This window comes from Megascapheus bottae, chromosome 7, assembly GCF_031878675.1.
Source record: "Megascapheus bottae isolate mThoBot1 chromosome 7, mThoBot2.hap1, whole genome shotgun sequence".
NCBI lineage: Eukaryota > Metazoa > Chordata > Mammalia > Rodentia > Geomyidae > Megascapheus > Megascapheus bottae.
Genome location: NC_143515.1, coordinates 67,732,794 through 67,746,113, shown reverse-complemented (window position 1 = coordinate 67,746,113; position 13,320 = coordinate 67,732,794).

Genomic DNA, 13,320 nt, shown 5'->3' with positions numbered 1-13,320 from the left:
AGGCAAGTAAAGAAGAAAGGGGAGGAGCTATTCTCCCAGGCTGACCTAACATAAAGGTATGTGCACACACATAATTACACATCCATATGCAATCACACACACACACACACATACATTTTTCTAGTCGTTAACTGGAGATAAGAGTCTCATGGACTTTATTGTCCAAGCTGGCTTTGAACCATGATTCTCAGATCTCAGCCTCTTGCGTAGCTAAGATTACAGGTGTGAGCCACCGTGCCCAGCTCACATATACACATTTATATGCTTTGAGTAAAATGGAGGGCGTTCTGGAGCTGGGAATGGACTCATCCCTGCTTTGAATGGGAGAATGTTGACTTGAAACAGTGCCTAAACTTAAACCAGTGCCTCTCGGCGGCTGTGTGCATTCTGCATCCCTGAGGCTGCGCTGGTGTGGCCTGACCCATGGGACTGTTAGTGGATAGGTGTATGGCCATCCAAGAGGGTGGCAGTGGTGCCTGGAAAGGAAAGAACATTCCAGAGTTCTTTACAAAAGAAACAGGAAGGAGCCAGAACAGCAGCAGCTGCAGCCCATCCCCCTTTCTGCCCATGACAAATGTCATGTCATGCCTCAGAGCAGAGTCTCCTGTCATGCTGAAGCAAGGTGACAGAGCGTGGGACATGTCAGACATGATGACAGGGCTTGGGCCAGCTCTGCTTCCCCCCCCCCCCCCCCCATACTCAGGCAGGGAGAAGCCTTCCTCTTCTTGCTGGGTGAGTATTTCAGTGGAAATGCGTATCTGTCACTCTCCAAATCCAGATGGGAGGGGACAGGGCTCCCCAACAAGTATGGCCAGCACCCACTCGCCCCTGCACCCCCCACTCCCCTGCTCAGCAGAAAACACTGACTGGGCCCAGGAGTTCCAGGGAGGCGACTCACTCCCCCTACACCTCCCTGACCCTGGCCTCACACCTTCTCTTGTCCATAGCCTTGTTCTCTCTGCTCAGCCTCGGAGCGCTCCTCCTCCAGCTCTCAGCCCCCGCAGGTCTCACATCCAAAGAGCAGGAGCCACTCATATGCCTGAGAGCCAGTGGAGTCCGGGTGGCTTCTCAGAGGAGACAGCCATTTGTGTGGGGCCTTGAAACCCGAGGGACAATGAATTTCCCCAAAGAAAGGGGAACTGGAGGGCTGGACAGAAGCAAGCAGGGCCTAGCCAGCATCTCCGAGGGACTGAGGTCTCTGCTGGGCTGGCGGAGAAGCAGCCATGTGAAATAATCTGGGGGACGTGATGAGGCTCCAGGCTGGAGTTCCAGTCACAGGTGACAAGGGTCACCTCAGAGCCCCCTCTCCCCAGAGGAGAGGCCTGCTGCCCCCATGTGCTGTGGCACTTCCTCCCCGAGCTGTCACTCACACAGGCTGCAGGGTCCATCTGCGTGGGTGTCTGTCTTCTCTGCTGGACTCTAAGCTCCACAAGGAAGGGCTGTGGCCTCCGTGCACCCTGAGTGCTTGGATCAGCCTGGGGTGCTTAGCAAATGTTCATGGAGGGGGAGGAAGAGGGAAGAGGGAGGAGAGGGGAGTAGGGATGGATCACAGAGTCAGTGTCCCTGTGTCCTGGTGCACACAACGCCCATCCTGGAATCTAGACAAGAGGCCCCAAGCAGCTCTGGAGACCTGAGGCCCCAGGGCTTGCCTGGCTGTGCCTCCTGGTGGTTGAGGCAGGGGGTGGGGGGATCACTAATGAGAAGTCAGGCCTGTCTCCCCACTCCCCTCTTAGAACCTGATAGCTTCTGCAGCATCCTGGCTGCTCATCCCTCATCGTCCCAGTTGCTCTGCCTGCCTGGAGGATGTCAGGATAGCACGCTTGAAGAACTGTGCTCCCGGAGGCCCTGGAAGAGTGATAGCCAGGACAGCTCCTCCGGCTGCCTTTGTCATTCTGTCATTCTGCTACTTAAGTCCCAGATGCAACACACAGAGGGGAGAAAGAAACAGGTGGTGTCTTTTATCTTGCCTACTCATCTGAATACTGAAAGATACTGAAGTGAACGTTGGATCACTTGGGGAGAAGCCAATTTGTACACTAAGAAGGCCATCATAAAGACAGCTTTCCTGAGATGAATAGTGGAAAATACAGAAGCACAGAAAGGTTCAAATTTCATGCCAGTGTTCCCACTTCCCGACAATTTATCCTAGTGAAAGACTTCACAAGATGCAGGAACTTGTGTTTCACACTTGTAACCCTAGCTACTCAAGAAGTTCAGATGTGAGGATCATGGTTCAAAGTCAGTCTGGACAGACAAATCCAAGAGACTCTATCTCCAATTAAGCAGCACAAATCTGGAAATGGAGATATGGCTCAAGTGGTAGAGTGCCAGCCTTGAGTAAAAAAAAAAAAAAAAAGCTAAAGGGGAGCTGGGCATGGTGGCTTATAACCCTAGCATTTATAATTCCAGCTACTCAGGAGACTGAGATCTTATCTCAGTCGGAAGCCAGCCCAGACAGGAGAGTTCATGATATTGTTTATCTCCAGTTACTCACAGAAAAGCTGGAAGTTGGGCTGGGAACATGGCCTAGTAGCAGAGTGCTCGCCTAGCATGCACGAAGCCCTGGGTTCAATTCCTTGGTACCACATACTCAGAAAAAGCCGGAAGTGGTGCTGTGGCTGAAGTGGCAGAGCACTAACCTGGAACAAAAAGTGTCCAAGGACAGTGCCTAGGCCCTGAGTTCAAGCCCCAGGACTGAAAAAAAAAAAAAAAAAGGCTAAGGAAGAACATGAGGCCATGAGTTTTAAACCCTAGTACCAGTACAAAAATTTAAAATTAAATAAGAAAGGAAAAAATGTTAAGTACTATGTGCCTAATCATGTTTCCCCACCGTTAGTGTCAGCAGCTCAAGACTAAATCACTCTGGAGCGGGAATGGTTAGGCAAACCACTACACACCACAGGGGCCAGGCTGTGTAGCCACTGAGTGTCGCATTAGAGTCAAGCGGCAATGTCTGTCAAATCATCTTTGTGGAAAATAGCTTTCAACGACATGGCATAAGCTCAGAATCACAACTCTTCTTAATTGCTTTTCCTTTTAATTGCAAATTTTATTTAGGTCATTATAAGTTCACCTGCAGTTATAAATTAATACAGAATATTTTTACCTCTACTTAGCATGCAGTGATGACATCCTGGGAAGTCTAGCCCCAAATCTCAGCCTGGATATCAGCAGTGAGACCATCAGCCCAACTCGCTGATTTTTTCCCCCCAGCTTGTATGTGTGTGTGTGAGGTCTGGGGGGGCTGGGGCTTGAACTCAGGGTCCTGCTCTGGCTAAGCAAACACTGTAACACTAGTGATATACCCTAGTCCCCATGATTTTTATTTATTTATTTATTTATTTTTGGTGAGGTTTCAAATAATTTGGCCAGATGTTCCTACAGCTTAGATCCTCCTGCAGCTGAGCTGTTCCCAGTAACTGGAGTGACAAGCACATGCCACCACACCTAGCCATCAGAATTTTTTTTTTTGGTCTGTCATGGGACTTAAACTCTGGGCCTGGGCACTGTCCCTGAGCTCTTCAGCTCAAGTCTACTGCCCTACCTCCTGAGCCACAGTGCCACTTTTGGTTTTCTGGTGGTTAATTGGAGATAAGAGTCTTATGGAGAGCCGGGAGCGTGGCCTACAGGTAGAGTGCTCACCTAGCATTCACAAAGCCCTGGGTTCGATTACCTGGAACCACATACACAGAAAAGGCCAGGAGCAGCACTGTGGCTCAAGTGGCAGTATGCTAGCCTTGAGCAAAAAGTGTCCAGGGGCATTGATTGCCCAGGCCCTCAGTTCAAGCCCCAGGACTGGCAAAAAAAAAAAAAAAGTCTCATGGATTTTTAATGCCTAGGCTGGCTTCAACCCGTGAGCACAAGATCTCAGCCTCCTGAGAGTAGGGGAAATGGAGGTGAATGGCAAAGAAATAGGCCAGGCTGGATCCTCAGCAGGCGAGAACGTCGAGGGCACAGACCTTCTGGTGGGCGTGGAGGTTGTGCTAGGGACTGGATTTGGGGTAAGCTTACATAGGGTTTAATTAGGAAGCAAAAAATAAAAACAAAAATGGGTCTGGTCTCCTGGGGCCCAGGGTGGTGTCTTTGGCCAGGCCCACAGTGGAACGCTCCACCTTGGGTGTGGGGGCCATTGTCCCCAGAGGACCAAGGTTGCCTGCGGACAAGCACCCGGGGCTTTGCTTGACCCTGGGGAATAAGGCAGGACTCAATCCTTCATATTCCATCTTTAGATACATAAAAAGATTGGGCCTAGAGGGAAGAGGCAGATCCTTCCCTGAGTAGCCGGGATTACAGGCATGAGCCACCGCACCCGGCTCAGAATTGTTTTTTAAAGAACACACAGGCACATATAGAAATAGAGCGCTTTGCTTGTAAATATTCTCTCCAATGTTGCAATCACTTAAGAGGAGGGATCAGAAACAGGAAGAAGGCCTGTGGCTCACACAGGAAAGAGCTCAGAGACAGTGCCCCGTTCCTGAGTTCAAGCCCCATGACCAACAAACAAAACAAAAACCTGGCTGCACCAAAAAGGACAATTTGAATGAGGGACAAGACAGAATGAGAGGCCTTCCTCTCATTGCCAGCTACTCCAGGCTGGTCTCTAGAACCAGATTATCAAGCTAAAAAAAAAAAAATATGAGTGCTGAGGAAGAACTGGCAGGAAAGGCAGTCTGACAGGAAAGGAACTGTGAGACCGTGTCTGCTGCGCCTCCCTCTGTGGCCTGGAGAATCTGACTAAAGATTTCTCACCAGGGGACATCCAGGTCAGGGTACAGGAGGTCACTGGGCAGGCACACACAGGCCTAGGAAGCCTGGTCCTATGAATTTGCGAATTTGACTCTGCCTGGAAAGAAAGTCTCTGTATATCTAATGGAGTTAAGATGAGGCAAATGCAGTAGGCCCTGAGATAGCATGATAGTTTTGTTTGTTTGTTTTTGTTTTTGTCCCCCACCCCCACCCTCTGGGCTTGAATTCAGGGCCTGGGCACTGTCTCTGAGCCTCTTTGTGCTCAAGGCTAGCATTCTACCACTTGAGCCACAGCACCACTTCTAGCTTTTTCTGAGAAGTCTAAGAATCTCACAGACTTTCCTGCCTGGGCTGGCTTCAAACCATGATTCTCAGATCTCAGCCTCCTGAGTAGCATGCGTTATAGGTGTGAGCCGCCGGCACCTGGCTTACGATAGAGTCCTTTAAAAGAGAGGGAAGAGGGCCAGGAGTTTGGCCTAGTGGTAGAGTGCTTGCCTAGCATGCACAAAGACCCAGGTTCAATTCCTCGGTACCACATATATAGAAAAAGCCAGAAATGGTGCTGAGGCTCAAGTGGTAGAAAGTTAGCCTTGAGGAAAAGAACCCAAGGACAGTGGTCAGGCCCTGAGCTCAAGCCCAGGATTGGCCAAAAAAAAAAAAAAAAGGGAAATAGGGACCTAGACAGGCACAGAAACCAGTGAAAATAGGAAGATGTAGACACAGAAAAAAGATGGTCATGACCCTGATTTGGAATTTTTCTGTGTGTGTGTGTGTGTGTGTGTGTGTGTATTCTAGGGCTTCAACTCCTTTCAGTCAAGACTCATACTCTACAACTTGAGCCATGGCTCCCCTTCTGGCTTTTTGCTAATTAACCTCAGATAAGAGACTGAAGAACTGTCCTGCTTGGGCTGGCTTCAAATTGTGATCTTTAGATCTCAGCCCCTAAGTAGCTAGAATTGCAGGTGTGAATCACAGAGATGCTTGATGAATTCTTTCTTTCAAGTGGTAAGAGTGGCAACTCTGAGGGGCAGGGGGTATAAAAAATGGCTGTTCTGGGCTGGGAGTTTGGCCTAGTAGTTAAAGTGCTTGCCTAGCATGCACAAAGACCCGGGTTCGATTCCTTGGTACCACATACATACAAAAAAGCTGGAAGTGGTGCTGAGGCTCAAGTGGTAGAGCTCTAGCCTTGAGAAAGTCCAAGGACAGTGCTCAGGCCCTGAGCTCAAGCCCAGGGCTGGCAAAAAAAAAAAAAAAAAAAAAAAAAAATGGCTGTTCTGTTCCCTCCCTCAGAAGCCTTCCACAGCCCCCTCCCCCCCAGGTTTCCACTTCACTCCCATGCCAGCTGCCCCAGCCCTTAGGGTCTCACCAAGAAGGGACAGGCAGCACAAGACCTGCATCCTTCCAGCACTGCTGCCAAGGAGAAAGGCAGCTTTGGGAATGACGCTGGGGGCCAAGCCCCCTTAAGTGGCTGCCTGCCTGAATGTGCACTTTTTTCTGGGTCAGTCGTGAGGCTTGAACTCAGGGCCTAGGTGCTGTCCCTGAACTCTTTTGCTCAAAGCTAGCACTCTACCACTTTGAGCCCCTGTGCCACTTCTGGAGAGTCTCACAGACTTTCCTACCAAGGCTGGCTTTGAACCATGATTCTCAGAGCTCAGCCTCCTAAGTAGCTAGGATTACAAGTGCGGGGCTGCAATGTACACTTTCTGATCCTCATATAATCCCTCTTCCAATAACCCATATCTTCCCAGAATTCCACAGTGCCCCTACTAAGTGCTTCTGCACTGATTCACGTGAACTTGGCCTCCCTCCTGCCCACTCTTGGAAATCCTTTGATGCTTTCCCTCCTCTGCTCCTCCCCAGACTTACCAGTTAACTGCTGAATCCCTGGAGTGTGCAGTCCCCACCATCAAGGTGGGTCATAGTCATGCTTTTCTGCTTGGAGTGGGTTCTTGTTGTGGAGTGAGCAGCCCCTCCTGCTATGGCCACTTTTATAACAGCACAAGGCCCTCTTCAAATGAGCCACTGTCATCTTGGTCTTCTAGGTTCTAGAACCATGAATTAATGAAACTACTTTCTAAGTTATTCAGTCTCAAGGGTTCTGCTATATCAAAAATCAAGCTAGATCACCACTCTTTTCCCCCTCAATTGATCAAACGAAGGCTCAGGCTTATTTCTTTCTGTCCTCCTCCTTTTCTTCTTGTTTTAGTTGGTCATAGGGCTTGAACTCTGGGTCTGGGCACTGTCCCTGAGCTCTTCAGCGCAGGGCTACTGCCCTCCCCCTTGAGCCACAGCAGTACTTCTGGCTTTCTGGTAGTTAATTGGAGAGAAAGTCTCTCGGACTTCCATACCCAGGCTGGCTTTGAAATGAGATCCTCAGATCTCAGCCTCCTGAATAGCTAGGATTATAGGCATGAGCCACCAGCACCCAGTTGCCAGGCTTGTTTCTTTCTGGATAATCTCAGAGCAGAATCACACTGCCTTCCCACCTCTTGGAAATCAGGCACATGTCAGAAACCAACCAAATTGTCCATCTATTTTTGCTCTTAGAAATGAGACAGAAGTCGTCTCATTTCTGGAAATCTACTTTAAAGGGCAAGAAAAAGTTTAATTTATTTATTCATTTATTTTTACAAAATATTGGGGAAAGCCAAGACATAAAGGTGTTTATTGAAGCTCTATTTGTAGCTAAAAGTAAAATATATATGTATATTAACAAACATTTAACAAGAAAATGCCATGCAGTCATTGGTAGAAAAAAAAAAAAAGCTTCTACATCAACACTGAAAAATACCGAGAAAACAGTAGGGTTAAAGTAAAATATACACTTAACAACTATAGGATAAAAAAGAAAGGGGAAAAAAAGGAAAGAAAAAGTGCCATGAAAATGCCCATGAGTCTAGATGAGTTTTCCTCTTTTTCTATTTCCCCATATGAGCTCTGTCACCAGCATTGCTCCGTGGTTATCCTGTCCTAACCCCACAGGCTGAGGGATGGAAGTCCTGGAGAAGCCCTTTCCCAAGAGATGAGGCCTCGGCAGAGCACCACAGGTCCTGAGACTGAAGGGCGCTGAAATTGTCCCGGCTCTTTTATGTATTTCTATTGTCACTTTAGCCAGGTGAGGGCTGGTAACCTTAAACATGGCGGAGCCCAGCATGGGGAAGCTCTACAGGGCAGAAGGCACTGGCCACTTGCAAAACACAACTGAGGTGGGCCAGGCCGCCAGGAAGGTCGTGCACTGCCCTGGCCCCCAATAGCTGTGAAGTCTTTTGCCCTGGCTAGGATTGTCCTCATGTGGCATCCCTTGCGCTGTGAGGGCCATAAAAGGACCAGCTGGCCTAATCCAGAGCTGAAACTGGCCTCCTTCCCTGTCATCCCACTCTGTCCAGAACATTCACCAGTGTGACTTCTTCAAGAACTGTTCCTTGCAGGGTCCCTCTCCAAGTCAGACTGTCTAGGCCCACTTCTCTAGATGTAGGTGTCAGCAAACCTGGGCACCTGATTGAGTCCTCCAACACCTGACCCACACCCTGTCTCCTTGACCTGCCATCAAAGCACCTGTTACTCCCTCTGGGACCAGTATGGCTTTCCAGCCACCTGGTGTCACTAATCTGAGAGCTCAGGTCAAGCTCTGCCCTGCACAGTCTTGAAAGCCAAGGGCCAAACCCTGCCTGTCCCCCATGCGGCTCCTCTCCCTTCAGGTGTCAACTCTTGGGAGCGGGGCTGTGAGCAGTCGTGTCACAGAAAAGGAGGCGCAGGACAAAAGGACATTATTACGGTGATTTTTCCATTTTTTCTTTTTGCACAAAAACAGTCCATTTATTCAAGTGTTCTCCAGCACAAGTACATTAGAAAGGAGCTTTATTATATTCTTCTGGGCACAAAAAAAAATGTGGTGAAAGCGGAACTGACAGACTTTCTACATCTGCTGTACGCATTGACCTCTTTAATTATTTCATAAACAGCTATGTCACGAGCATCACGGACACAGAGATACAATAGAACGCCAGGCAGCAGGGCGGGGCCATGCGGGCCCCTGGAGCCCCTCCTGGCTGTCCCAGAACCAGACTGTGAAATGTACATTATTATTGTCAATAAATAGAGAAGCAAAACCCTAAAAAAATACAGTGGTGAAGGAAGCTGGAACCAGGAAAAAAAACAATCAAAAACAAAAACAAAAAATAAGGGAAAAGATAAACAAGAGAAAAGAAACAGGGTTGGAAGGGAAGAGTCTGGAAGGTCCTGCATTTATCTGCGTGGAATGTGGAATAAACGTGCTCTGCCACCGGGGTCAAAGCGAAATCGTCTGTAACAGTAAAAGTTATTACCAAATCAGCTACAGAGTTTATTCTTCAGTATGAATACATGATTTCCCACAAATAAGTAAGCACCCGCTACTTCAATGCCTCAGCTAAAACACGTGAAATCGCTCACTTAGTTTTCAAGTACAAAGTTAAAATGCCTTTTTAATAATAATATATCAGAGTAAAATAATAGTCTCTTTTAAACTCCACTACAAGAAAACAAAACAAACAGTCATTGTCCAGACAGCAGACTTAATTTAACAATATATATTTTTAATAAAATGTTTTAGCACCTTGTTGAGTCACCTCCTCCCTCTGCATATTCTAAAGAATTTCAGCATTTTCTGTTGTTATTGTTGTTGTCTGTTGAATTCTAGGGCTGTGAGCCGAATCGGACTGGGACGTGAAAAGGACTGCACTGCGGTTTAGGCTGCTCTCTGCTCATGTCCTCAGGCTCAGACTGGAGGCTGCTCTGCTGGGGTTTGGGGAGCCACCCTCTGTGCCCTCAAGTGGAGCAGATCCCAGAGCTTTCCACACACTGGGATTGTGGGGATCCAAAGTCCTCTGGGAGAAGTTAGAAAAAGAATGGAAAGCTCTTTGCTATCAACCTGTGAGCCAAAACTCCACTGCCTACAGAGACAGATCTGAGAAGTCCACAAGCATGAGGTCCGAAGACCCCAGCCTTCCTTTACCAGAATGTGAGACAACAATGAGAACCACGGCTTTCCTCCCTGACCCTCTGGCCACAGCGGGGGGGGGGGGGGGGGGGGCCAAGGTAGTCTCTACTCCTTCTAGCTAAGTGGGCAAGGAGTGGCTAGAAGGGCACCTAGCACCAATCTTTCTTCACAGTCACCCTTTGCATTGGTGGAGGTGGCTCCAGGCCACAGGGGCCAGCATGGTGGCACAAGGACTGGAAACAGCAGACCAGAAATGAGAGATGACAACTTGGATAGATTCAGCTCCAGGATCAAGACCTAGGCCTGGCTGGAACTTCAGCTCTGCTGTTCCCCAGGCTGAAGCAAGCAAGCTGCCTTCAGGGCTAGCTCATGGATCCCATAGTGACAATCTCAAAGAACACTAGTGCCACAGCAACTCTGCACCAAGCTCAACCACTTCCACATGCTCAGGTAATCCAAATCAAAACCGCCATCACAAGTGTCCTGCAAGGATCTCTCTCCGATTCACACAAGCATTTCTTCCCTGTGTCCACTGCGGATTCATGGCTGGAGATGGCAGGGATTCCCTCAGAGCCTGGCCCAGCACAGGAGCGGCCCCGCCCTTCATCAGACTTGCCCTCTCAACCTTTCCTCCTGCTCTTCCACCTGTCCAGTCCACACCCGCACCATTTCCAGCGGCCAATCGGGCACATATCGGGGGAGTCTGCTTTCTAACTTGTCCACCGCAAGGAGGCCCTGGAGGCCTGAGAAGACAACAGGCTGCCAACGCCAAGAACCCCCTAACCTTCTCCCGCTGACTCCCCGGCTTCCTGTCGGCCCCTTGGGACAGGGTTAGCACCAGCCTGCGTGAGGTCCTGCCGGGTCCTCAGGCAGGAGGCCAAGGCTCAAGACCCTGGCACTAGCACCCCGCTGCTGCCCCCCAGGCAGGAGCCACGATCTCTTTGGCACCATGCTCTACGTGGCTCCTCCAGGGGGGAAGCGATCACCCTCTGTCCCCAGCACCCGGGTTTCCATGGGGGAAAGGAGCCTGCTGTTTGGGAAGGAAGGTCTGCAGTGGACAATCCCTGGAACTTCCCCAAGCCCTCTGGGTTTCTCTGCCCTCGGCCTCCTCCACAGCAAGCACACACACCTCTGGCAGATGGGCCCAGGCTCCCGCGGGGGCCCCTAACGCCTGTTGTCCAAGTCTCTCACAGGGGTGGAAGAGGAAGAAGGGCATTTCAGCTTGGCAAAAATCCCCTATTCGCTACTAAGTTCTCCTGGGAAACCAAGCCCAGGCTGGGCTGGAAGAAAGCCCAGGGGGCTCCCGACCCTTGGCCTGTGGTCCATTCTGGGGCCTTGTCAGGTCACTAAAGTGGTGCTAAAAAAAAAAAAAAAAAGGTGCCAGAGGAAAACCTCTGTGCACAGCTCGCGCTTCACAGCAAGCTGCCCCAACCACCCCAATTACTTGGGCATACCACATCCCAGCACTGATTCCCCACGCCAGTCCTCCATGGGGAGCACCAGGCCCAGCTTGGCTGGAGCGGGGGCCATCGGGAAAGGCTAAGCCTTCACATCCGCAGTGGTCAAGGCTGGGCAGGCCCTCAGCGCTGAAGAGGAAGCCCACGAAGGCTGTCCTGGCACGGGTGCTGGGAAGACCTTGGCAGTGGCCGGTGGGGGAGGGAGCACCTTGGACTGCCTCGGGCAGCCCCCCTCCCCCAGCCCTCCAGAATGGTGCTGGTGGACTCCAGGCCAGAATGGAGCCCTGCTGGAGAGAGGAGGGGATGGGCAAACACGTTGAGCACAGGGACCTCAGTGCAGGAGGCGCGAGTGTCCCCCACTCCTAGCCACTCTAGATCCACGGGGTCCGTCCCCACCTGCCCTGTCAGGGAAGTGGCACAGAGCATCTGGGAATCTCATCCTTCTGCTTCATGCCCCACCGAGGGCAGGCCCCAGCTGCGAGTCTACTCCTGAGCGATGAGCAACGAGTCCAAAGCCTTGTCTGTATAGTCACTCACAGGATTTTGCCTTACTCAAAGGTGAGATTCACAGTCCCATTTTCAACTTTTGTTTTCCTTTTTCTAGTGGAAGCCCTACAAGACAGACAGTGGACGTCAATTTGATTTGGGTGGAGAATAGGTAGGGGGAGTGAGGCTGACTCACTCCGGTGCCTGGAGTTGGAGCTGCAGGTCAGTATCACAGGTAACTAACAGAAGAGTCTTTGACATCACCAGGGGCAAAGGGACAGAACAAGACCTGCTAGACAGAGGAAGCACCTCCTCCTCTCCCTGCCTTCAGCACATAGCCACTTCTGGAGTCAGGTCTACCAGCAACCTCAGGGCGGCTTGGCGGGCCTCCCGGAAGCGCTGGGTGGCCCCTGGCGTGTGAGTCCAAATTGAAATGGATTCTGTGTGTGAGACTGACTGACTGGTGTGGGGCCTGTCTGTGGCAGGGACTCCGGCTCAGCAGTGAGCCTGCCCCCCTCCCCACTACATAATATTTCTTAGATATGACCCTATCTATGTATTTATATAGCGTCTATCACCATCCGCCCCATCTTCCTAGGGACGGGGTCTCAGGACCATGTGCTTGAAGGCGCACCTCCCAGTTCTGCCAGGCCCAGGAGGTGCTGCCCCCCCTCCCATTATAAAATATATATCTCTATATGCCACATATCTACACCCCATCCACCCAGGCAAGCTCTGCCCGCTGGGCCCTCACCCCGGAGCCCCTTCCCACCACTAACGCCAGGCTGCCTGCCGTGGCAGGAAGTAGAACAAAGTGCGAGCACGTGGGCCCCAGGGGCTGCTAACTCGAGGTAAGAGCACAGCTATCATCAGACCAAACACTAGAAAAGAAACACACACCACTCCAACCACACACACGAGGAGAGAGGCTGCCCGGGCCTCCCTCCGGCCCTGACACACCGGACTCACGAGGAGGGGAAGTAGAAGAGAAGAGTGACCAGCCCGGAGGGCAGGCCTCAAGGACTCCTTGGCCGCCCAGCTTGTCACCATGCTGCCCAGTGGCCCACCTGGCCCGAGGGGTGGGGGCCAGGGCACCAGAGCCACCATGCTTAGAAGCACCTGCTCCCCGCACCTTGGTTTGAAACCTAAAGGGAAGGGTGTTGGGTTTTTGTTTTCTGGAAAAAAAAAAAAAATCTCAAAACAAACATAATTATAACCAGAACCATAAGAATAATTATAATAAAAGGTGTCGTCAGCCTCCCAGTATAAAACTGCAGCCTTTGGAGATGACCAAAAACATCACATTCCGGGGCCGGGGCCGCCGTGTGCACAGGAGGATGGTGGGGGCGTCATAAAAGAACACACAAAAGGCGACTTAGACAGGAAAGCACCAGTACGTTTTGTATGTTTTTTTATTCGCTCCAGGTGGGGTTTTGCCTCACTGTCCACACTGGATGACTTCCCATCCCACCACAAGGAGCGTGGACTTGGCTAATCTGAGAAATCGGGATGAAGACTCCTCAGCCTGCCACTTTGTCCAGGGAGTCTTCTAGAATGGTTATTGCATGAGTCTCGATGAACTCTACGCTCAGCTCCCAGGTCCCCACCATCTCAGCTGACCTCCCCCCTTTTTTGGCAGGGAAAAGCAGCACA